The sequence below is a fragment of the Pinus tabuliformis genome, chromosome 7 (genome assembly GCF_031772625.1).
Source record: "Pinus tabuliformis cultivar Carrire ecotype Pingquan chromosome 7, CPIR1, whole genome shotgun sequence".
NCBI lineage: Eukaryota > Viridiplantae > Streptophyta > Pinopsida > Pinales > Pinaceae > Pinus > Pinus tabuliformis.
The window spans coordinates 847,137,813-847,163,232 of NC_142293.1; the positions used below are offsets into that span (position 1 = coordinate 847,137,813).

The window sequence follows — 25,420 nt, forward strand, 5'->3', positions numbered from 1 at the left end:
CAATTTAGATATCATATTGCTTAACTTGTTCATGATTGCTTCCCATAAGGTAGATTGAGCTGAAGGGTAAAGGATCAGAAGAGTTGAAGTAGTGTGAATTAGTTGCTTTGCTTTCAGTCTTTGAGTTGCTTTAAGTTCAGTTTTTACTTTCTTCATTTTTCTTTTTATACAGCAGCAAGGATACTGGGTTTCATAGTCACTAGCTCATTGATTGGTTATTGCATTCTATTTTGATTGAAGTAGCTGCATATTTACACTTTTGTTTAAGTACTAATTCCATCAATAACATGTTTTAAGATCTTTTGAAGTGCTAAGTTTTGGAAGTTACCATTAGGGACATAGGCCTTGTCTTGAAATCTCTATCCATACTTGTCCTTTAAAAGTATTCTTAAGACCTTAGAATAGGATTTCCATTTGCATTAGACACTTTAGGAAACCAAAAAAAACAAAACCCCAAAAAAAAAAAAAATCTATAAAACAACGAAGTAAGGAAAAGGTTAACTAACCACATATGGTGCACCACACTTCATCAGTTTACGATACCCGGATTGATAATTTATGTAGAGCAATTTAAGACGTTAAATTGACTAGACAAACTGCAGAATACCTCTCTGCGAACCGAGAAGTACGGGTAGGCAATCTCCCCGAGCGTTGTGTTTGGTGTATCACAATGTAAAAGGTACACGACTTGGTTACTTAAGGATGGATAGGAACCTAGTGTTGTCCTCCCATATATACCCGAATGTACATGGAGGCCCAATCTATATTGGCGTTGTCTAATGCAAAACCACACAATGAGAGCATTCACATATACTTTACATATTGTAACACCGCCCTATATACCCGAAGGTACGTGGATGAGCTACGATATACTCACGTGTTGGGTTGTGTTGTATTCTTTCCACAACTAGCACACGTAGTTAACCGGGGGGTTCCCCCCCCCCCCCCCCTCGTTGCGCCAATTGGGCAGCTGGGGGGGTCATAGGAGGGTGGGTAGCCCCCCTCTACGAGGTCCGGGGTAGCGCCCTGGGAAATTTTTTGGACCTTATATTACGTTGGATGGACCTACCTATGGTTTTGTGCATGGTTTATGCACATGGTTTTGGACGCGATGGTTTTTCGGTCTATGGTATTGGATGCTTCGACATGTATAAATATGTATTGTAACATTGAAAGGAACATAATGAAAAATCAAGTTGGTAGTCCTGGTTTTGGGATCCAGAGGAAAATCTATGTGTATATGTGTTTTATGTGTTATGCTCTCGCATTTTTTATTTTCTATGTTTTAGAATTCGTATGCAGGGAATTTCTGTACGGGGTTAAAACCTACATTTGGTATCAGAGCTATTTTGGCTTCAAGGGGATGCCTTTTTTGCTGGGGGGTTTCACTCAGGCCTGTGGTAGACCCTGTTCAGTGGGAGATCTGCGGGATCGATTCTGGTGGTGAAAGAAGATGGCTAGCAGTGGAAAGAAAGAGATCGAGAAATTTAATGGTTAGAGTTTTGAGTTGTGGAAACTCAAGATGGAGGATCTATTGGTGGTTAAAGATCAGTGGATTGCGGTAGATATAGGTACTAAACCAACAAGAGTGTCCAATGAAGAATGAAAGAAGTTGGATCAGAAGGAAAAGAGCACAATACGATTGTGTGTCTCAGAATCAGTATTGTTGAATGTATTAGGGGAAGCTATGGCTAAGGATTTGTGGGACAAGTTAGGGACTTTGTACCAATATAAGTCTATGGTGAATAAACTATTCCTACAGAAAAAGTTGTATAACCTGAGGATGAAAGATGGAGACTGAGTGACAGAGCATCTGAACACATTTAATACTGTGATAAGTCAGTTATTATCTATTGATATTAAAATTTCAGATGAAGATAAGTGCATCAGTTTTTTTTTTTCTCCACTAGATTCGTGGGATAGTCTAGTTATTGCAATACGTAGCAATGCAATTGCCTTGCAGTTTGATGAAATAGTCTCATCCTTGCTAACGGATGAGATTAGACATAAAAATATGGAGAGCCAGAATGGTGATGCCTTTTCTGTACGAAGACGGCCCCAAAACATAAACAAAAATAAGTCATCGAGTGGGAGATATAAATCTAGAGGGAGATCTAAATCTCCAAGAAAACCTATAAAGGTAGTTTGCTGGAAATGCAGAAAGGGAGGGAACTACAAAAGGGACTGTAAATGTAAAGCTCCTAACAAAGGAAAGGGATCTGATGATTCTCCTTCTACATAGGCGAAAACCACCTCAGATGAAGGTGGGGAAGTGTACTTGGCTTCTTCAAGTACACATGTAGATAATGAGGCATGGTTGATTGACTCAAGTGCATCCTTTCACTTCACTCCCCATAGAGAGTGGTTCTGTGAGTATGAGAAGTACGATGGTGGTGATGTCTTCTTAGGGGATGATAGGAAGGCTAGAATCATTGGTTGCAGAAAAGTAAAGTTGAAGTTACAAGGTGGAATGGTTAGAACACTGTTGGGTGTTCTACATATTCCTGCATTGGCCAGAAATCTAATTTCTGTAAGCAAGCTAGATGATGCAGGTGTAAAAATAGTGTTCGAGAAGGATACCTGGAAGATGGTTCAGGGACCACTGGTATTAATGCGGGGAGTTTAGATTAGAACTTTGTACAAGCTACAAGGTAGCACTGTTGTTTATGGGTGAAATAGTTCTGTGGTTCCTGAAAGTGGAGAAAAAAATCTAGTGGTCTCTGGAGAGAAGACCATGTTGTGGCATCAAAGGCTTGGACATATTGGAGAGAAGGACCTTCAAATACTTCATGTTAAAGGTATGGTAGAAGGTATGAGTAATAGCTCGCTGGATTTTGATTTATGTGAAAATTGTGCATATGGGAAGAAAAATCGGGTAAGTTTCCCCTCTGGTGGTAAGAGGGCGAAACAGATATTAGAGCTTGTGTACAATGATGTGTTTGGACCTGTGAAGATTCCATCACTGGGTAAGTCTGTGTACTATGTATCATTTATAGATGACTTCTCAAGGAATACATGGATATATTTCCTTAAGAAGAAATCTGAAGTCTTTGACAGGTTTAAGAATTTAAGGCTCTGGTGGAAAACCAGATAGAGAAGAAGATAAAGGTGCTAAGAATAGATAACAGTGGAGAGTTTTGCAGTAAGAAATTTCAAGAATTCTCTAAGAAGTGTGGTTAGCATGGCAAAAAACTACTCCATATACACCTGAGAAAAATGGAGCTGCAGAAAGAATGAACAAGACGTTGATGGAAAGGGCAAGAAGCATGCTCAGTTGTGCTGGGTTAGGACAAGAATTTTGGGCAAAGGCAGTGGAGACAACATGTTACCTAGTCAACAGATCACCTTCATCAGCATTGGAGGATAAGACTCCACAAGAGGTATGGATTGGTAAGAAACCCTTTCTTTCAAATTTGAGGATATTTGGATGTCATGCATATGTACATGTTCTAAAGGATAAAAGAACCAAGTTGGATAGTAAATCTGAAAAGTGCATATTTATTGGGTATAAGGATGGTTTAAAGGGTTATAATCTTTGGAACCCATTAACAAGGAAGGTTGTGTACAACCAAGATGTGGTGTTCAGAAAGGTGAAAGATGTTATTAAACATGAAGTCCCATCAAAGGAACCTGAGAAGATAGAGTTTGAGCTTAAGGAGGAAGAATCAGACTCTATAGCAAAAGAGGAATTAGAAGATGAAGAGCCACAAACTTTGGATGTGAGAAGACCAGTTCGAGAAAGAAGGCAGCTAGAAAGGTATAGTCCATCTACTTTCTATTGAAATTTTGCTTTATCTATTACTGATGATGATCCCAGAACTGTGAAGGAAGCAGTAGATTCAGAAGATGTGAAACTCTGGAAAAAGGCCATGGTTGATGAAATGGAATCTTTGCACAAAAATGAGGCTTGGGATATGGTGTAGTTTCCGGCTGGAAGGAAACCCATTGGCAGTAAATGGGTGTTCAAGAAGAAGAAAAATGAAGAAGGAAAGGTGGAGAAATACAAAGCTCGGTTGGTAGAAAAAGGTTATGCCAAGGTGCCAGGAATTGATTTTGGTGATATTTTTTCTCTTGTTGTCAAGGTAGCTTCTATTAGATTACTTTTATTTGTTGTTGCTTCTTTTGATTTTGAGGTAGAACAGATGGATGTGAAGACAACATTTCTTCACAGGGATTTGGAAGAGGAGATCTACATGAAGCAACCTGAAGGCTTTGTGGTGAAGGGTAAGAAATAACTGGTATGCAAGTTAAAGAAATCTTTTATGGGTTAAAACAGTCACCAAGGATGTGGTATCAAAAATTTGATACATTTATATGGGGACTTGGCTTCACCAGAAGCAGGGCAGATCACTATGTGTATTTTAAATTAAATGGTGATCATGTTATTTATCTAGTCTTGTATGTGGATGATATGTTGCTGGTTGGAAATGACAAAGAAATTATCCAGGATTTGAAGACCCAATTGTCCTCAAAAATAGATATGAAAGATCTTGGTGTTGCAAACTATATTTTAGGCATGGAAATTAACAGATATCTAGCAAAGAGGAAGCTTTGGTTAAACCAGAGGAAGTATGTCGAGACAATACTGCAAAGGTTTAATATGCAGCATAGTAAACTGGTGAAGGTTCCTATTCATGTAGGTGTGAAGTTATTGTTGAACAGTGTCCCAAGACACAAGAAGAGGAAGAGGACATGTCTTGTGTTCCATATGCAAGTGCAGTCGGTAGCCTGATGTATGCAATGGTATATACTAGACTAGGCATTACACATGTAGTGGGTGTATTGAGCAGGTTTATGTTGAAACCAGGAAAGGAGCATTAGACAACAATGAAGCAGGTTTTCAAGTATTTGCATGGCATTAGTGATTATGGTTTGTGCTACCAAGAAAGATCAGAATTGGAAAAAGTGTTGGATATTCATGCCTTTGTTGATACAGACTGGGCTAGAGATTTGGATCAGAGAACATCTACAAGTGGGTATGTGTTTAACCTATTTGGAGGTGCAATCAGTTGGATGATTAAGAAACAATCTTTAGTGGCACTATCAACTACAGAGGCAGAATACATGGTAGCCACTCATGCAAGCAAGGAAGTAGTTTGGTTGCAGAGATTATGTTCAAGTATGGGTTTAGTACAGGGAACTATAAGGATAGACTGTGACAACCAAAGTGAAATTTTGTTGGCAAAGAACCCTGCTTATCATTCAAAGACAAAACACATTGATGCTCAATATCACTTTGTGAGGGATATGATAGAAGACAAAAAGGTGTTGCTAGTAAAGGTGGACATTTGGATAATACTGCAGATGCATTGATAAAATCTATGAGCTTGTTATGAAACCAGCTCACAAAATGATAGAAAAGATAGATAAACGCCTTAGAATTCAGCCTCTTCGAGGGGGCAACCTCCTTTACATTACACAAATGAATAATTCTTGGATGATACAAATGACAAGACCTCCTTTCTATATATAGGAGTCTAAGGGGTCATAATGTAATTGGTGTTGACATAACAATAATAATGTAAGGGCACAATAATAACAATAGTGGGCTTCTATGGGGCACAATAGTAAAAATATGGGGACTACATGGGTACAAAAATATAATAAGGGGGTTGTACTAATAATAATAAGGGGTTACACTAGTAGAGCTCTGAGAAGTTCTCTTAGTGTAAAGAAATAATGGGCGTTGCAGGGCTGGATAAATGACTAAGCTCTCATGTGGCCCCCAATGGAAAGAAAATAACAAGTTGGAGAATGTTGGGTTGTGTTATATTATTTCCACGACTAGCCCACGTAGCTAACTGAGGGGTTAGAGTGGAGGCGGAGCCCTCACTTCATTACACCGATTGCGTAGTGGGGGCGGCATCCCCCCCTGTTCGGGGGGTTTGAGGGGGGTGGGTATCCCCCCTCTACGGGGTTTGGGGCAGTGCCCCAGGAAAAAATTCTTTTGGACCCTATATTAGGTCGAGCGGACCTACCTATGATTTTGTGCATGGTTTTCGATCCATGGTTTTAGACACGATGGTTTTTTGGTCCATGGTATTGGATGCTTCAGCATGTATAAATATGTATTGTAACATTGAAAGGAAAAAAATGAAAAATCAAGTTGGTAGTCCCGGTTTTGGGATCCAGGGGAAATCTCTGTGTATATGTGTTTTATGTGTTATGCTCTCGCATTGTTTATTTTATGTGTTTTAGAATTCATATGCAGGTAATTTCTGTATAGGGTTAAAACCTACATCATGTACGTGGAATGAGGTATCACACTCGGGATGTACTGCAAACAAGTTAGCAATAGCTGCTATGTTTTACGACGCCGGAACACGTCTTTAGCCTAGACCTCTAAATGTTTTTCAAGGTTTTCTTTTTGAATCCCTTAATATTATGATGAACAAAAAGGAAACTAATGCACATACAATCAATCAATCTTTAACAAGAATAGAGACTTTTACAACAGTTCTGTTTTGAAGGAAAAGAAGACTTTACGACACTTTCTTTCGAGCAAAGATTAATCAATTATATTCTAACTTTGACTATAGACCGATAATGACAAAGAAAACATTTAAGAAACATTAATAAATCAAGTCAAAGTAGGGCTAGACAAGGATATAGAAACTTGTTCACTGAGACATGACATTCATTGATCAATCAACAAGCAAACAAACAAAGAAAAGTTGGCAAAGACACATTCCAAGGGTGGGAAACTTACCCTAGGAAGCTCAGCGCAGCCCTAAATGGGAGACACTGCGCTTCAGAGCACTGTCCCTAAGCCAAGGTTGCTATGTAGTGCACTGTGTCCCTCACAAGCCTGCACTGGTGACAGTGAGCCATTTCAAAAGGCAATTTGACATAGTTTTGACCAAATTTTCAATGCAAAAGAGCTGAAATACAATCAATGAACACAAGTAGGGTCTACAAGGATGTCCTAGGAGGTGGATAAGCTACTAGGAAAGGTGATCTCTCTCTAGTGGAGTCACCAATTTGTTTCGGAGAATTTGGTATCTACAGATAAATACTAATTCCCTAGATAAGTAGCCATATCTAGAACAACAGTTTAAAGTATTTTAGTCTTTTCCTATAAGCAATAGATAAGATGAGAAGATGAGAAGACCTACTTGTAGTCCAGATTTCCTCTCGTCTTCTTTGTATCAATCCTGTCGCTCCTTCCCATACTTAATATGCTTGAGAAGTACATGTAAAAAAAAATAGAAAACAAAGAATCGATCAAAGCAAAAGAACTATTGAATATAAGTGAATGGAATCAGATACATTTCACACATATAAGCATTATAAGACAATACAAACATATGGGAGAAAGGTTCAAACACTTTATTTAATAGAAGAAGGAATTACAACCATTGTGTCTGATTCAAAGTCATTCCTCTAGCTTGGATCCCATCCACATCACACCAAAATCATGACAAACTTATAGCATTACAATACTTGCTTCAAAGCCAATTCTCATAGCAACATTATCTTCTTAAATTTCAACATAGTCCAGCCCCTGATCACTTAGATGAGTGTTCAATTTATAGGAGGATGAAGGAGCTTATGTCATAAGTGTGGGTATTGAATGGCCTTCCATACTTAGAATTAGTTCCATGGAGAAAGGGATGAGAGGATAGGATGCATCTTAACTCATTCCTCGTCCATTTTCGAGCTCATAGGAGTTGATAAGTGAGGGAAACTTCTAGATAACTCCAAGAGATAAGAATATTCCCCAAACGCTATGTAAATTTCACTCAATATCACCTAGTGTAGGTGAAATAGGGCCTAAGTTCTATGTAGATCACCCTGGCATGGACTCAACTGCTCTGTAGCGGACCCTTACATGGGCCTTCTTGCGCTGGTCCCTTTAGAGGTCATTTCAGGATGTCTTCAAGTCATGAAACTATCTGGGAAGGAGGCATTCAAAAGGGTGACTTGTTTAGGGCATGTAGCAACTGAAATTAGGGTTTGATGAGCCCTAAAACACTGATCTGGATGATGGGAGTGATGTGCCCAAATGGATCTGTAACAAGCTCCTTGGGAGGCAACTAGTAATAATTGCAAGTTAGATGTTTGTTTAAAGAAAGATGATGAGAAGATGGGACAAAGTCACCTATGTGCTGCAATGATTCCAAGCATCAATTAAGTGCCGAGTAAGCTCCAATCCAACACATCTTGCAACTCCATCACAGCTCATGTGTATGTTAGTGTCATTAAAAAAATATGACCATTACAGAAGAATCAAACAAAAGGGATAATACAGAAGTGAAGCAGATATAAATTTACACTAAAGTAGAAACTATAACTAGCTTGAATCAACTGTAGAAATAATCTTCCATAAAGGAAGAAGTCCTAAGAAGGCTTGAATTGCCACTTATGGTACCAGACAAAGAAAATGAATAGAAGCTTCTTACTGCATTTAGAATATCTATGGATGCAAAAGAGGGTACAAATATTGAGGTATCAACAACAGACAGGGTGAAGATAATTTTGGCTCTTATATCTCCATATTCTAAACCTGGTGATTTTAGGAGACTTGGTCATACCTTCCCTTTGGAATACAGAGAAGGGGGAGTCCTACAGAGATTTGGTCATACAGAAGCATCCGCGGTTCTTCCAACATTAGAAAGATTAAATCCTATTACAATGCTTTATGAGATATTTGATGATGATGGTACAATGGCTCTCTTACCAAGGTTGCAAAAATTTTCAAATGAGCATAATTTACCACTTATATCTATTACAGATCTCGTTGGTTACAGGAAGAAACGTGAAAATTTGGTTGAACTAAGTGCTATTGTTAGGTTTCCTACAATGTGGGGACCATTTCAAGCATATTTCTACCGTTCAAAGTGGGAAGGCATGGAACATATTTCCATGGTTAAGAGTAACATGGGTGATGGACTAGATGTATTGGTGAGGGTTCATTCTAAATGTCTCATGGGAGATATCTTTGGGTTGGCTAGGTGTGACTATGAAAACCAACTGGAACTAACTATGCAATAGATTGAGCTAGTTGGGAGAGGAGTGTTGGTTTACTTGTGTCATGAGGATATTGGTATTGGTTTGGGACATAAAATGTCAGCTTACAATCTTCACAATGAAAGCCAAATATTGTTGAAGCTAATGTGCCTCTTGTTGGCTACTTGTTGACTCCCATGAATAACAGTGCTAAGGAATATAAAAAGAAACCCAACCTTCACATGTTTCTTAGCAGATTGAACAAGAGGAGCATCAAATGTTTCTACAAATGCAGGTTCTCTTATTGCTTTTGATATGACATCCTCCACAACTGCTTGAGATGGCTGGTCATCATATATGAACAAGGTCTTCATGATTATATCAACTAATAGTGCATGGGTAGCTACCAATAACCCTGGAGTCTATTAGTAGCTTTTTCCCTATCATAATATTTATAAATATGAGGCCTTCATTACATGTTCCAAAGTTTATATTGATATTGACATGTGAAAGAGCTTGCCAAGTGTGATTCACATGACACATGTACTTTTTTGTACAAATAGACTCTAAGCACTAGTGACATAATAAAAGAGTTTGAAGTAATTCGAAGGGAATTAAAGAAAATATTCAGAGAAGTGAAGACCAAGAAATAAAATGGGAAGTAAAAAACATAGAGAGGAGGCAAAAACAGGAAACCTTGGAAATACCACTTAATTCCACTGAAAGTCAAAAAATTGAAGAAATAAAAAATACCCCTTCCAAAAATGAAAGGGACAATAAGGATATTAGTACACATGGTAAGATCTAGCAGTAATTTGTGGCTTCACCAAGAGTATGAGGTTGCTCTCAAGCATAATGATAATATATTGTGTAGCAAAATAGACAAATGTGATATGTCCAATAGTGTGTTGTGGATGAGAATCGAAACTAGGTGCAAATCATGGGTGATTTTGAAAGGGTAAATACACTTCAACTGCTGCAAATTAGCCAAAAGGAAGGACTGTTGTAATTGATTTTGTACACTACCCATAATTATGTGCCTTACACTTCCTGTACAAACACCCCTAATGATTTCCAAGGATGCATATCCCTTTGCACACTAATTTTCCAAATTCCTTGTTTCAGAGAAGATATTACAATTCAAAGGGACGTTTTCATATTCAAATATGTTTCTCCCACAAATAGTCCTTTAGCTTCAAGTGGAGTTAAAGTTGGTAAAGGTTAATTCTAGCTTAAAATCCATACCCAATATTGTGTATAATACATTGGTTCGTTCTATTGTGAGCTTTGCTAGCATCAAATAAGAACCCAGAGTTTTCCACCCAAGAAAATACACATTCATGCCAAGGCTCTGGCAGTAAGCCAGGGAGGCTAACCCACATTGTGACAGAAGATTACAACTGTTCAAAGTTATAACATCTCAAGCTCTATAGTTTCATAAACAAAGAAACCTAACTAACCATTCCTATCATCCATGGATGCTCTTCAAATGGTAAGCCTCTGTCTGAACTATTTGAGAATAAAAACAAGAAATATTCCATCGGGATAACTCTTACTACTACACATTGTTTATAGGGTTTTTCATTAAATTTGATCCATTTAGACACTATATCAACAAATTGTTGGAATAACTACCACATCTATGGCAATTGATCCTATAGTCTAATTGTTATCCTAGGAACATGGGATTAACTATTCCTGCAAGATGACATTACCGATTTATCATGCATACATGAGAATGGATTATATCACTTATCAGTGACAGAAATAGAACACATAAAATCATAAAAGTATTTCATCTAAAACAATTATGTATGAAGACTTGAGTCTTAGACTCTTACAAAAAATGTCACATGTCATTCTTGATGTATGTATGAGTAATTGTCAGGGTAGGTGTCCCCATGTGTGGGTGCACATCTCACATATTTGGTAGGGGAATGACAACATATCCTCCCAGGATGGTGGGAATCCCTAACCAACAAAGAAATGCATGATTAGTGGGCCCTATTACCCATCATATGGCATGAGAATTAATCTAGTTGAAGACCCCAACCAAGCAAGCTGCACTTGGAGAATTTTGGCTCTCTCGCTTGTTACCTCTCATGCTATATGAGGCCTACACTTGTGAATATTTCCACTACTCTTGTCATTTATATCACAAGGGGATATTTACAGGATGACCTTTAGATGGCCCCAATGTTTTGATTACATTTGATGAGGTTTTGGTGATGACCTCATCCCAATAGCCAACAAGCATGTCTATTTTGTTCAATTCCCTCACAATCTACCAAAACTTCTACCCAAAATGCTACAACCTATGGTGCCTCTAAGATGGTTCTTGTGTCAGAGAAACCTCCAGAAAGTGCACCAGTAGACAAAATTTCCAAAAACTTATTATTACAAGAAAAACATGACCAACAACCTACAAAAGAAGAAAATTATAATGAAACCAATACCATCTACTACTGTCAAAACTATAGAAGTAATGGGCATATACAAATTTGTTAGAATTATAGGTTAATGATTTATCATAAGAAACCAAAAAAATTGTATTCACACAAATAAGAAGGACAAAGGAATCAACTACTAAGCAAATGAGTTCACTTTCCAATAGCATGTAGAGTGCTAAAATATTTGTTGGATAAGCTTAAGGAATTTAGGCAACTCCATTGGGATAAACTAAAATACAACAGCTTCCAACCTTTCAATATAAATGATCATGTGGAAAGAAAACTTGCTTAACAAATGTCAAATAGCTCACCAAAGTAGTAAGTGTGCTTAAGTAACAACTCCTATATACCTTGTTGATCACACAATGTTGCAATAACCTAAGACTTTGTTGAAGGTTTTTAAGAATTGCTTGAGAAAGAACATATATTTCCTTCAGATAAATATTAGGAAAGTGACTTGAAATGATTAGCTTCTTCAACCTGGACAATATTTTGATTATCATCTAATAACGTATTGTGAGATTCCCAACAATCCTCTATAGCATGGGGTCAAGCAAGGTGACTCTAGAGAATGGGTCTTCATTATTAAGATGGTGACTAGTAAAAGAATACAGTCTTGAACTCTATATTTTGTTGGCAATATATTTTATTTACTGACAACTCTAATAGTAACACCACTTCTTTCTTCCCTTCCTCTATATCCCATGCTAAAGCACCCAATGGAATGCTATATTTGTTATCACTTTTCATCAAGCACAGTTAAGAGGAACTAGTTTTGACAAGTGACAACCAGACATTCCTAAGACACTTGAGGGACATCTACCCATCCTCAGGGACATTTACATCACTAGTTTTCTGGGATGTGGGAAACATCCCAAAAGAAAATGAGATGTCCCCAATATTTTCCTTATACCTCATGGACAGGGAAACACTAAATTCTAAGCCAACCCACTTTGATTTTGCAGCTGATGGTGGCCGAATCGATTCAGGCTGGGTTGACAATGAGCATACATCCACTGATGCATCCCTTAGGGGCGGGACACATCCTTATTGCAACTAGGTCCCATTCAAGATAAAAGAGGCAAGGATAAAAAAAAAATCTCATGCATACATGAGTATGGACTATATCATTTATCAGTGATAGAAAGAGACTAAAAGTATTTCATCTAACATAGTTACGTATGAATATTTGAGTCTTAGACTCTTACAAAAATTGTCACATGTCATTTCTGATGCACATATGAGTAATTGTCAGGGTAGGTGTCCCCATGTGTAGGTGAACCTCTCACATATTTGGTAGGGGAATGACAACATATCCTCCCAAGTTGGTGGGCATCCCCAACCAATAAATAAATGCATGATTGGTGGGCCTTGTTACCCATCATATGGCATGAGAATTAATCCAGTTGAAGACCCCACCCAAGTAGGCTACACTTGGATAATTGTGGCTCTCTAGTTTATTACCTGTCATGTTATATGAGGCCTACACTTGTGAATATTTTCACTACTCTTGTCATTTCCATCACAAAAGGGAGGTTTACAGGTTGATCTTTAGATGGCCCTAGAGTTGTGATTTCACTTGATGAGGTTTTGGTATGGCCTTGTCCCAATAGCTAACAAGAATGTTTGTCTAGCTCAATTCCCTCACAATCTACCAGAACTACTACCCAAAATGCTACAACTTCTGGTGCCTCTAAGATGGTTCCAGTGTCAGAGAAACCTCTAGAACATGCACCAACAAACAAAATGTCCAAAAACATATTATTACAAGAAAAACATGGCCAACAACCTACAAAAGAAGTATAATCAAACGAGATGAATGATAAAAGGAAACTAAACAATACGCAACCAATACCATCTACTACTATCATAACTATAGAAGTAATGGGCATATACTAATTTGTTAGATTTATAGGTTAATGATTAATCATAAGACACCGAACAAATTATATTCACACAAATGAGAAGGAAAAGGAATCAAATGCTAAGAAAATGACTTCACTTTCCAATAGCATGTAGAGTGCTAAAATATTTGTTGGATAAGTTTAAGGAATTTAGGCAACTCCATTGGGATAAACTAAAATACAATAGCTTCCAGCATTTCAATATAAATGATAATGTGGCAAGAAAACTTGCTTAACAAATGTCAAATAGCTGACCAAAGTAGTAAGTATGCTTAAGTAACAACTCCTATATACCTAGGAGGTAACACAATTTTGCAATAACCTGAGACTTTGTTGAAGGTTTTTAAGAATTCCTTCAAAAAGAACATATATTGCCTTCAGACAAATATTAGGAAAGTGACTTGAAATTATTAGCTTTTGCAATTTGGACAATATTTTGATTATCATCTAATAAAGTATTATGAGATTCTCAACAATCCTCTACATCATGGGTTCTTTACTATTAAGCAAGGAGACTCTAGAGAATGGGTATCATTATTAAGCATGGTGACTAGTAGAAGAATACAGTCTTGAACTTTATATTTTGTTGCCAATATTTTTTATTTACTAATAGCTCTAATAGTAACACCACTGCTTGCTTGCCTTCCTTTGTATCCCATGCTAGCGCACCCAAGGGAATTCTAGATTTGTTTTCACTTTTCATCAAGTGCACTTAAGAGGAACTAGTTTTGACAGGTGGAAATCAAACATTCCTAAGACAGTTGAGGAACATTTGCCCATCCACGAGGACATTTACATCACCATTTTTTTGGGATGTGAGTAACATCCCAAAAGAAAAACAGATGTCCCCAATAGTTGCCTTGTACCTCATGGATAGGAAAAAAATAAAGTATAAGCTAATCCACTTTCATTTTTCATTTGATGGTGGTTGAATCCATTCAGGGTGGGTTGACAACAAGCATAGATCCATTGATTGCTCCATCAGTGGATGCATCCCTTATAGGTGGGACACATCTGTAATGCAACTAGGTCCCATCCAAGATAAAGGAGACAAGGATAAAAAAATTTCTCATGTGTACATGAGAATGGACTATATCATTTATCAGTGAAAGAAATAGAACACATAAAATCATAAAAGTAGTTCATCTAACACATTTATGTATGAAAACTTGAGTCTTAGACTCTTACAAAAATTGTCACATGTCATTTTTGATGTATGTATGAGTAATTGTTAGGGTAGGTGTCCCCATGTGTGGGTGAACATGTCACGTATTTGGTAGGGGAATGACAACATATCCTCCCAAGATGGTGGACATCCCCAACCAATAAATAAATGCATGATTGGTGAGCCCTGTTACCCATCATATGGCATGTGAATTAATCCAATTGAAGACCCCACCCAAGCAAGCTGCACTTGGAGAATTTGGCTCTCTGGCTTGTTACCTCTCATGTTATATGAGGCCTACACTTGTGAATGTTTTCACTACTCTTGTCATTTCCATCACAAAGGGAGGTTTACAGGTTGACCTTTAGATGGCCCTAGAGTCGTGATTGCATTTAATGAGGTTATTTATGTAGTAAGCATAAATGGCTTGATGATGTTGATGTTTGGGTTGCCTTGATGATGATTATTTTCTTTTCATACTAGTTGACTTAGTTGTGAAGCCCTTGTGATCATTAGATGGTTAATGATACATGTTGATGTATGACTCACTTGATGAAATTCCATATCATTTTTGGCCTAAACCAACATCGTTTTCGCATAATCATTTCAATAGTTTCATGATGGTGTACAACACTCTACCATTCTCCTCCTGTTATCACTTGAATTGAAATTATTCTTGGGATGATTGAATATGCTCTAGCATGGTTTTATGCTCATGAGGTAAACACCCTTGTCCATATTTAAGGATTATAAGCATATTATGGTATTCCATGGTATAGACTACAATCATTGCCCGCTTTACAGTTCTATCTATGTAGATCCACTACATATGGGATTGGTTGGCATGATTTGAGGAATGCCCCACATATTATTGGCACACATGTTGAGGTCACCCTTTGAGGAGTTTTCATAACAACTATTTGACCATTGCTTTCCCACTTATCTATGAGATTTACTTATGGAGGAGTGTGATAACTTTATTGGAGGGGCATCCTAGCTCTTGAGCATACACCTTTTGACAAGTTCCCAAATTGTTTCCAAATGAGTGCCAATAAATGAAAAATTGTTGCAGAAATTTAAAATTAGGGTCATAATTGAAATTTGGACAAATATTGTTGGGAGCTATGGTGGCTACAAATCCATCACCTTAAAACCCTCACCACATTTTGATCAATGTTTTGAGAAATGCCCAACCTTTGTTGCTTGATCATTTTGGTTATTTGGGAAGATTGTGATTACAGAATGCACATGATGGAAAACAAATTGCACATAGGGAACAACTTTACGTGTTATGAGGCCATCATCGAAGAGCATGCCAAAGGAGAAGAGAATAAGTAGCATGAGGTGTTTACTTTCTTGGTTAAAGATGTTTCATCGAAGGAGGTGTTTTGCTTGAAAAAGAAACATGTGGCATCCCCTTCACCATTGTCACTCTATGTTGGTTATTTTTGTCTTGGAGAGACCTATGGTGTATTATTATAGTGTTTTTCTTTGAGAAATCCATGAATCTAGATAGGTTGGGAGTGAGAACTGAGCCATCAACAAAATGGTAACTGCTCTTAATTGAGAAGTGAGTTCCTCAAAAAAAAAATGAGTTCAATAACTGCAAAAAGAAATCCTAGAGCATTGACTACAAAAACATATAAATAAGAGGCCAAAGGAAACCCTATCCAGTGGTGGTGAAGAAAAACCACTACTGATAGTTGTCCATTAACACAAAGTAGTATAGGTGTTTGAAGAACGTGTTCTGAATGCTTCTGCCATTATATCATATTAAGAATGGAACCCCACTAAAATTTGTTTTATGTCTGTCAAAAAGGGACCCTTTACCTATTCTTGTTTACCCAATTGCTCCTAGAATCAGTCTTCATGCTATCTATTGGTAGGACAAATATTCCATGCTATCTATTGGTAGGCCAACTATTCCATGCTTCACGTATGCATATATATGAAGTGAGCCTATTCTGTCTTCTTTTCTGGTCGATAATTCTATGCTTAAGGTTCTTTGTAAATGTTGGGATCGATGTCGGTGTATGATGGGATTTGTTAGCTAGCATTTACAACAGGTAAGATATTTACTAATATCCAAGTTCCTAGTTGGTTGACATAATACTCTCTTGGGAGATAACAAGATCACCATGGATGAAATGGCCTTTGACAAAAAATGTTTTCTTAATAGTTGAATAATTCAGGGAGTTGTATGCTTGATGCAAGTAGCCACATTAAGCAAAGTGATAATACTCTTGAACTTGAAACTAAAAGACATACAGAATGATTTATAGAATCAAATACCCCTCCAGGAAGTTCAAACTTCAAACAAAGCCTTTAAATTTCTTGGTTACAAATGCCACAAGAGAGTCTATGAGTCATCAATGATTTGAATTCCTTGAATCATCACAATGTGGGAGGCTTGTGGGGTTCAAACTCTCATTCAATAGTCTTGTCAGAAACTTTCCCAATCAAATATGCATTCCAACTTCTATGGCTCACATGAATGTTAAAACAAATTTTCTTATGGGATTTTGCCTAACGAATTGGGGGACTATGAAAACCTGCAGTTGTTGGATGTGGGCAATAATTTGTTCTTTGGGTCTCTGCCTTCTAGGCTTCTTAGTTTGAGAAATCTCGAATACTTGGCTGTAGGGGAGAGAAGATAAGATAAGATAAGATAATTATATTTATGTCCAACTATTGACCACAAAGTAGGTCAAAGGGACTATTGAGTACAATGATGTCCATACAATGCGGGAGAACCAAATAGTCTCCTATACAAAATATAATGTATGAATATAAAAGACACAATGCAGGAACATAAAAGATACAATGTATGGAATTTCCTAGCGGAGAGGATCATGAGCTAATGGGTCTGAGGATCACACCCATCTCTCCTAACATCCAAGGTTGGATGAAGAACACTGAAGAAAACTACACAAAGCCTGTTGCTGAAGAAAACTCCACAAAGTCTATTGGCCCGATGAAGGGTCAGTGGAAAGTGTTGACTGTCCAACAAATCGTTGCCTGGGGGAGTATGCACGTTGTTGAGGTCTAGAGGACCTAGTCCGTCTCCCAGGAGAGGGCTTTCATTAGGGAGCTTCTTCCTGATATTTTGGTCTAATCTTAAGCCCCAAAGCCAGATCTGCGCATAGGTAGGGATTGACAAGAAAACTAAATCTATAATGCAAATTCTTCAAACTGGTTAAAATTGAGCTAGACAATTGGTTGCCAAATACACTATGAAAGGTTAAATTTTTTAGATATCCCAATTCAGGAGGAATGTTCCCCTCAAGTTGATTGTTTGGCATATATAGAAGGCTTAAATTTTCCAAGGAGCCTAACAATGCATAAATCTCACCAGTTAATCGGTTGTTTACGAGATTGAGGTCCAAGAGGCAAGGAATGTATGCAAGTTAATCATGAAGAGGCCCAAACAGCTGGTTATTGATTGCACTAAACTTTAAGAGATTCCTCAGTTGTCCAATCTATGCAAAAATCATTTTGTTGAACTGATTGTTGTCAATCTTTAGTTATTACAGATTAATACAAGAGTCCAAGGGTTGCAAATTCCCACTAAAATTATTTGCAAATATAACCAACTCAAAAAAAGTTCCTCCCCATGTAGATTTCAAGGTAGAGGGCCCTCAAAACCGTATCCTGAAACATTGATTAGACAAATATTAGAATGTGTACCCAATTTCTATGGAAACTACCCACTCAACTTGTTATAAGACAGATTTAGGGTTACCAGGCTAACAAGAATTTCTAGTTGTTCACGGACGGGCTCATCAATCACGTAGGCTAGTCTCATGGATGCAATGTCAAAGTATCCCCATGCTGAACTATAAAAAAAATATAATCTCACAGTATTTTGTTTCTCTGGAAGGTGATCCTTTCTCTCCTCACATCCAAGGTTGAATGAAGAACACTGAAGAAAACCCTACAAAGTTTGTTGGCCCGATGAAGGGTCGGTGGAAAGTGTCGACTGTCCAATAAATCATTGCCTGGGGGAGTATGCACATTGTTGAGGGTTGGAGGACCTAGTATGTCTCCCGGGAGAGTGCTTTCACTGGGGACCTTCTTCCTGATATTTTGTTATAACCCTAAGCCCCAAATCCAAATCCACGCATAGGTAGGGATTGGAAAGAAAACTATATCTATAATGCAAATTCTTGAAACTGGCTGAAATTGATCCAAACAACTGACTGTCAGATGAGCTATAAAAGGTTAAATTTTTTAGATATCCCAATTAAGGAGGAATGTCCCCATCAAGTTATTTGTTTGACAGAGCTTAAATTTGCCAAGGAACCTAACAATGCATAAATAACCTGTTAACTAGTTGTTTGCGAGATTGAGGTCTGAGAGGTGTGGAATGTATGCAAGCTTTCCAGGGAGAGGCCCAAACTGTTGGTTATTGCTTACACTGAAATTTAAGAGATTCCTTAGATGTCCAATCTGTGTAAAAATCATCTGCTGAGCCGATTTTTGTCAATGTTTAGATATTGCAAATTAATACAAGAGTCAAAGGGCTGCAAATTCCCACTAAAATTGTTCACAAATATAACCAACTCAAAAAAAATTCCTCCCTACATATATTTCTAGGTAGAGGCCCCTAAAAATTATTTTCTAAAACATTGATCAACCAAATATTAGAATGTGTACCCAATTTCAGTGGCAACCACCCACTCAACTTGTTATCAGAAAGATTTAAGGTTGTCAAGCTAACAAGAGTTTCTAGTTGTTCACAAACAGGCTCATCAATCATGCAGGCTAGTCTCATGGATGCAATGTCGAAGTATCCATGTGCCAAACTATAAAAAATTCTGATCTCACAGTATTTTCTTTCTCTAGAAGGTGATCCTTTGTTTTGAGCGACTGGAGGGTATGGGTTTGTGGTTCCTTCTTTCCTTCCTTGGAGGGTTTCCTATGCACAATGTAGGTCCCTATGCTATAGAAGAGTGAAACTTGAAAATTTATCAAATCAATCATTCATGATGGATTATTGATATCGCCCAAGACTTATGAGTCATGCTGAATACTTTCTTGAAATGAGGTGAAAAATCAACTTGAACGGTTAAAACTCACCCAGAATTTTGCGAAACTTGCATGGAAGTCATTGTGTAATTTGTTGGAGGCCAACAAAAATAATGCTTAGGATAGGATGGGTCAAGCCCACCTCAAGTAAAAATGTTTGATAAAACTAGCAATTTCACCAAGAGGTGCAATGGAATGCCAAAATAAGGAGTCAGGAATGTGGAAGGAAACTATCTCCTTGTCATACATGTCAGGGTACATCATTAGTGTTACCTTATGGGGTGCACAATGCCACATTGAACAGGAAAAACTTTCTTACCTCTAGACCTCATGAACCACTCTAGTCCTTGCAATAAAAAGGGGTCATGTCAATGGATGTGATCTCTACTTGAGTCTTTTTGTTTTATAGCAACGACAGGTGGTTTTCCATCTATATGTTATGAGACCAAGTTATGCAATTAGATAAATAAACAATGATAATGACTTTTTTTGTCCTTTTAGAGATAGAATAATGTTTTATAGATAATTTGACTATTGCGACAATGCTCGGAACCAAGTTATCTCTTAATGGGCCTCGTTTGATTATTTCCCCAAATATTAGTGTTAGACTTGAGTCAACTCAACCCTGGAGGAGTTTGGTAAAGAGGAAATTAGAAGACCGATATAGTGGCAGTGGGAGAAATATGTCAACTCCAACATAAAATGAAGGGGAGCTTGACTTATAACCTAAAAATATATACTTTCAAGTTTCAACCATTTTACCATAATAGAGCACCAACGGTATCAGGAGAAGAGTGGCTCACATACACAAATTGGTTTTCACCAATCTTTTTTTCCATCTCATTGAATATCAAAACAAAATGTTTGTGATGAGAATATGGTACGGTTTCCGAGTTTGAAAAATAAATAGTAAGAACCAAACCTGAGATGAGAAGTACGATAACCAAAAGGTGTCATGGATTTTCAATCCATCATCACGACCCTCTTGGTGTAAAGTGTTGTACAATTTATCTATCCACATAGCATAATCGTCTTCCCTGCCCGATACTTCACGTCCAACATGGCCCAAAGCAATGATTGAGAGCTCTCCTTCCTTGAATCCCAGTCTAAAAAAGAGAAGCCTAACTGCATTTATCCACCTCCTTGTTCAAGGTTTGCCCTACAATAGAGCTTTCACCTTTGTTTATAGTGCTAGAATACCTACGACCTAGAGCTTTTACATACTACAAGGGACTTCAAAGATATTTGTGTGTTATACAATCACTACCATATGATGACTCAACTGCATGACCATGACTGACTCTACCATTTAAACCGAGAGGTGAGTGGATAATGGTGGAAACCATCTTGTACACTAAATCAACAACCTATTTCAAATTTGTGGAAGTATAATTCGTTATCGTTGTGAGAGAAATATTATGCTACATAGTAAACAATCAACATGATGTCTACACTAGGATTCTATATTTTTGAAACGTGACTCGAAATTAAACCCTTAAATCAAGCTACTATCTCTACCAATGACCATGTGTTCAAATTGATTTTAAGATTTCACATTTCATAGAATGGTTGAAATATTCTTGAGTTCCACTAAATGATATAGGAGTTCATGATTGTGCAGAATCGTATGCATTGAATACAGAGGACAACTCTGAGAGCACATCTTTATCTTCATTGAACAATCCTCATGTCTCTAAAGTATACATTCAATTATTCAATTTGTATTGGCGTTGGATGTGAAGAAGAGGAACCTCAGTGGCATTGTTTGGCAATCAAAATTCAAGTGGTTGTCCTTTGTTTTGGTTCATACATGGCATTTCACAAATTTGCCTCACTATCACTCATGGTTTTCAAGCCAGTTCATTCCATTAATTTACATGCCAGAAGACACCTGTGCTACATTAGTCACTTAATAAATTCCTTATGCTATCTTGAATTTACTTATTTCTCTCTTGAATTTATACATGCTCATTCTTCGATTGTCTTGCCATGTTTGCATTGATGTGTGTTGGAGTCATCAGTCCTCTGCAATTCTCTGAGATTTTCTTGTGATTGAATCTTGTGAAACAAAACCATGGCCCCCACATCTGCCAAGAATTCTCCTGTGGAAGGAGTTGTTATTGCCACCAAGGAAGTTGTTACGATGAAGCCTGAAACAAATGTCGAGGGGCCCAAGGCCGTTAAGAAGGCAAAGGCGCCCAAGGGGTCCAACAAAAAAGAACAGGCGGTGATTTTCGATGTAGAAACAGGGAAAAAGAAATGATACATTCAACGACTACATTTTCCATATCATTGTTGGGAAGCATCTATCCTTCCGCATCCCTCCCATAGCAATCTTCATGGAATTGTTAGAACTTTCTTCTGCAATAATATTCATGGAATTGTTGGAACTTGTTGGAACAAGCTAAAGGTGCAAAAGCATTTGAAGAATGGTGTTGGAATTTATATCACTAGAACCTGTGAGCCAATAGTTCTATATGTTTTATATGTGGAGTAAACAAGACTCAAAGAACCCTGTTCCAGATGAATGGACTGACGACAAGGAAAAAATGGTTTCCACGTGTTGAATTTTGATGGGAGGGAACAAAAAAAATGGAGCGAGGAGATTGGTAGGGCCAAAGAGTGTTTTCCCAACCAAATCTATAGAGAAAACACCTTTCAGTGTAAATTAAAAATTGTGTTAAACATGTGAAAGATATTGTCGACAAAGGCATTGTATAAGGACCCATGTGGGGTGTTATTTCAAAGGAAGGAAATAAGGAAAGTTTTTAGTACCCAATTCCTCCGGTCGGATATATGTATTCATTAACCAGAGAAGCTCCATATAAGATTTCGTAGTCGCTCAACTATCTCACATATTTCCCACCTCTTCTCCTTTGTTTCTTATAAGACTATTTGTTTTTGACTCAGAAACATGGAGTCCACAACTGATGTTCAATTGAAGATCGATGAAAATGGTTAGGTTATTCAAATCAAGGGAATTTTTTATCGAGAAGAATAAGAAGAAGTAAAGGAATTATGTATATTCATTTTTAATATGCCCAAAGAGTTATTGGCTGTGAAACCTGAAGCGTACACTCCCTAGTACATTTCCATCAGCCCCTATCATCATTAGAGATCTGAGCTCTATGACATGGAGCACTACAAACTTCAACCTACTCGCAGATTTCAAAAGGAATCAACAGACTCAAGTTTGAGTCAGTCGTTGTGAAGGAGTTTAGGAAGCACAAATGGTGAATCCGGAGTAGCTACCACAAGTTCCTCGACCACAAGGAATAAACCTTGGCGTGGCTCGTGGTTCTGTTGTGACCACCAACAATCCCCCTCCTTCTTTAGTATTAGCAATAACACTAAAGAAATGGGGACCCTTAGTAAAAAATCCAAAAAAAATTATAAAAAATTTTGTATTATACTCCTCAAAAATACATCGCACGGAGAAGAGTGAAACATTTCTTTATGAGCACAATAAGAAACTGCGAAGAAGCGGTGCGAAATTCATCGCATCGCATACATTAAGAAGCGCCCATAAATGAAAATCTTAAGAAATCTCCGATGGCCGATATGCGACATCGCATATCGCAACGTCGCATAAACAACACACAAATAACTTAACAAATTGCTGCGATGTTGCGATCTGCGATTTGCTGCGATCTGCGATTTGCTGCGATCAGCGATTTGCTGCGATCTTGCGATGTTGCGATCTGCGATCCTACGATCTGTGCGATTCTGCGCCAAACTGATTAGGAAACTCTACGATGACACATCTTGATAATGTGATAAACGTGATGATGTGATACGAGTCGCAGAAATCACCCATCGCAAATTCTCCAAGACTCAGCATTCAAGAAAAGTTGTCCCTAAACCAAAAATTGGGTGCGCGCCTTAAAGAAGATTAATGAATGTATGCCAAAGTATTCATGAAGGACAGTTTTGTGTTTTTCGAAGAGTCAGTTCACTGTGGGTGTCATGATTTTATACATTCGTAGAGCTTAAAGCTTTCATGTCAAAATTTATTATCGTTACTCTTTTCCTTTGCATGAACTGCAGGAATAAAAAGCAAGGAACAACATGAAGCAATGTGCAGGAAACATCTAAGGAAAAAGGGAAAGCGTCAATGCTCGGAGAACAGAGAAGAGATGCCCTCATAAACGGATACCGCATGCAACAGAAACGCAGATTTCAGAGTATTACTGAACATATGTTGATATCAATAGGCGATTCGACACTCAAGGTCAAAAGCTCACAAAAGCAGCATGTTTACAAAATTCTGAAGCTTATGCCTGGTAAAGGAAAAATCGCTAAAGGCGGAAAACGCACCAGAAAGGCCCGGATCAAAGAACGGAGGCAGTTTTTGATGCGCGATTAGTGCCTAGCACTAATCGCGCATCGCTAAGAAAATTGTTTAGAAAGCAAAGTCCCTAACTTGCTTAGTCATCCATGAGTCCGGAAACCGAGATAGCAAAAACAGAGGCAATTTAAGAGGAATTTGGGTTGTTACCAAGTATACACGCAGTAAATTCGCACAGCCAGAAGATGATTCCCAGAAATATCTTCTAGTTTACTAAAAAGTGGTGCCAACGCTTGCCGTTTCTATTTTCATAACCCAAGCAAAAGCAGAAGACGACCAACCGACTCTTCCCAGACAAATGTTACATGCTCGCAGCACTAAGGAGCAAATACAGAAATAGTTAGGAATTAGATTCAATTTTTAGAAATAAGTTTGCTTAGATAAAGGGCGGTCATTTAAACCGTATCTGAAATTTGTGTAATTAAGTTATTTAGTTAGCAGTATTTAAACCCTTCTCAGGCATTTAGAGAAGGGTCCAGAAATTTGTCAAAAACTTGTCCTCAGAACATGCACTTCTGCACCCTCAGAGGAGGTTTTGATGAATGAATGGATCGAGGTTTATTAATGTTTGCATTTGATATCTGCTACTGATGTTGCACTTCTGTACTCTTAGTAGATATTAGAACAAGTAGAGATAAATCATTGTTGCTTGAAGCTTATGAGTAGGACCAGTCATAAATGGTACTTTTATCTCTTGGCCATTTCTGCTTATATTCTTAAAGTGATATACAGTTTTTAGTTGTTTATATGTTATTGCATGAATGTTTGAGTTACCATTTGGCACTTTTGTACGGTGGAGTCATTTATTTATGTTTGATATATGAATAACTTGTTATGCGATATGTTGTTCACAACTGTTTTGCCTAACTTTTTATGCAAAGTAGTTCATCTTAATTGATTTTCATTCTTATGATAGCTGAATGATCTTTATTACCAATTATTATTTGAAATCTCTTTAGATCGCATAATAGAAGAAATACATCTCGGGTTAGCATAGATTAGATGTGTTGTTTTCATTAGATTACAATATCATAGAATTAGATTAAAGTAGCTTAGATTAGAACTCTTAGATCAGCAACATCCAACTCTGCACACACACACACCCTTAGATTGGGAAATTGGTCCCATTATCCCCAGTCGGACTTGCTATACCAAACAGATAAGGAGCTGCCAACCAAGGTCCGGACCGGGTGGGTATCCCCCTTGTTGTCGACCCGATTTTCGGGGCCTCAACATATTTGGCGCTAGAAGGAGGGCCTGAACTATGAATGGCACTTAAATCAAAATCTAAATACCATTCTGAGAGTAAATCGCCCTTATCATCTCCCCCGACTTCTCCAGTATATTTAAATCCAGAATCAGAAGTCGCTCGAGTATCAATTGCTGCTACACACCCTGATATTTCAGACCAATATACCATTAAACCTCCTGGAGTCGAATCTCTGATTCACAAACTTCAGGTATTTTCCATTTCTCCTCAGAGGTCTAATAAATTTCAAAGCAGTGTGACTTCACAGTACAATCCTGCTCATCCACTAACCAGGCTAAAGAGTGAAAAATTTGGCATCCAGCCAAC

The 25,420-nt window shown here is 37.7% G+C and overlaps 1 pseudogene; it reads left to right on the forward strand.

Moving 5' to 3' along the window:
- Positions 1-8,325: 8,325 nt before the first annotated feature.
- LOC149250278 (bifunctional riboflavin biosynthesis protein RIBA 1, chloroplastic pseudogene) lies at positions 8,326-9,141 on the forward strand (annotated as a pseudogene).
- Positions 9,142-25,420: the final 16,279 nt, after the last annotated feature.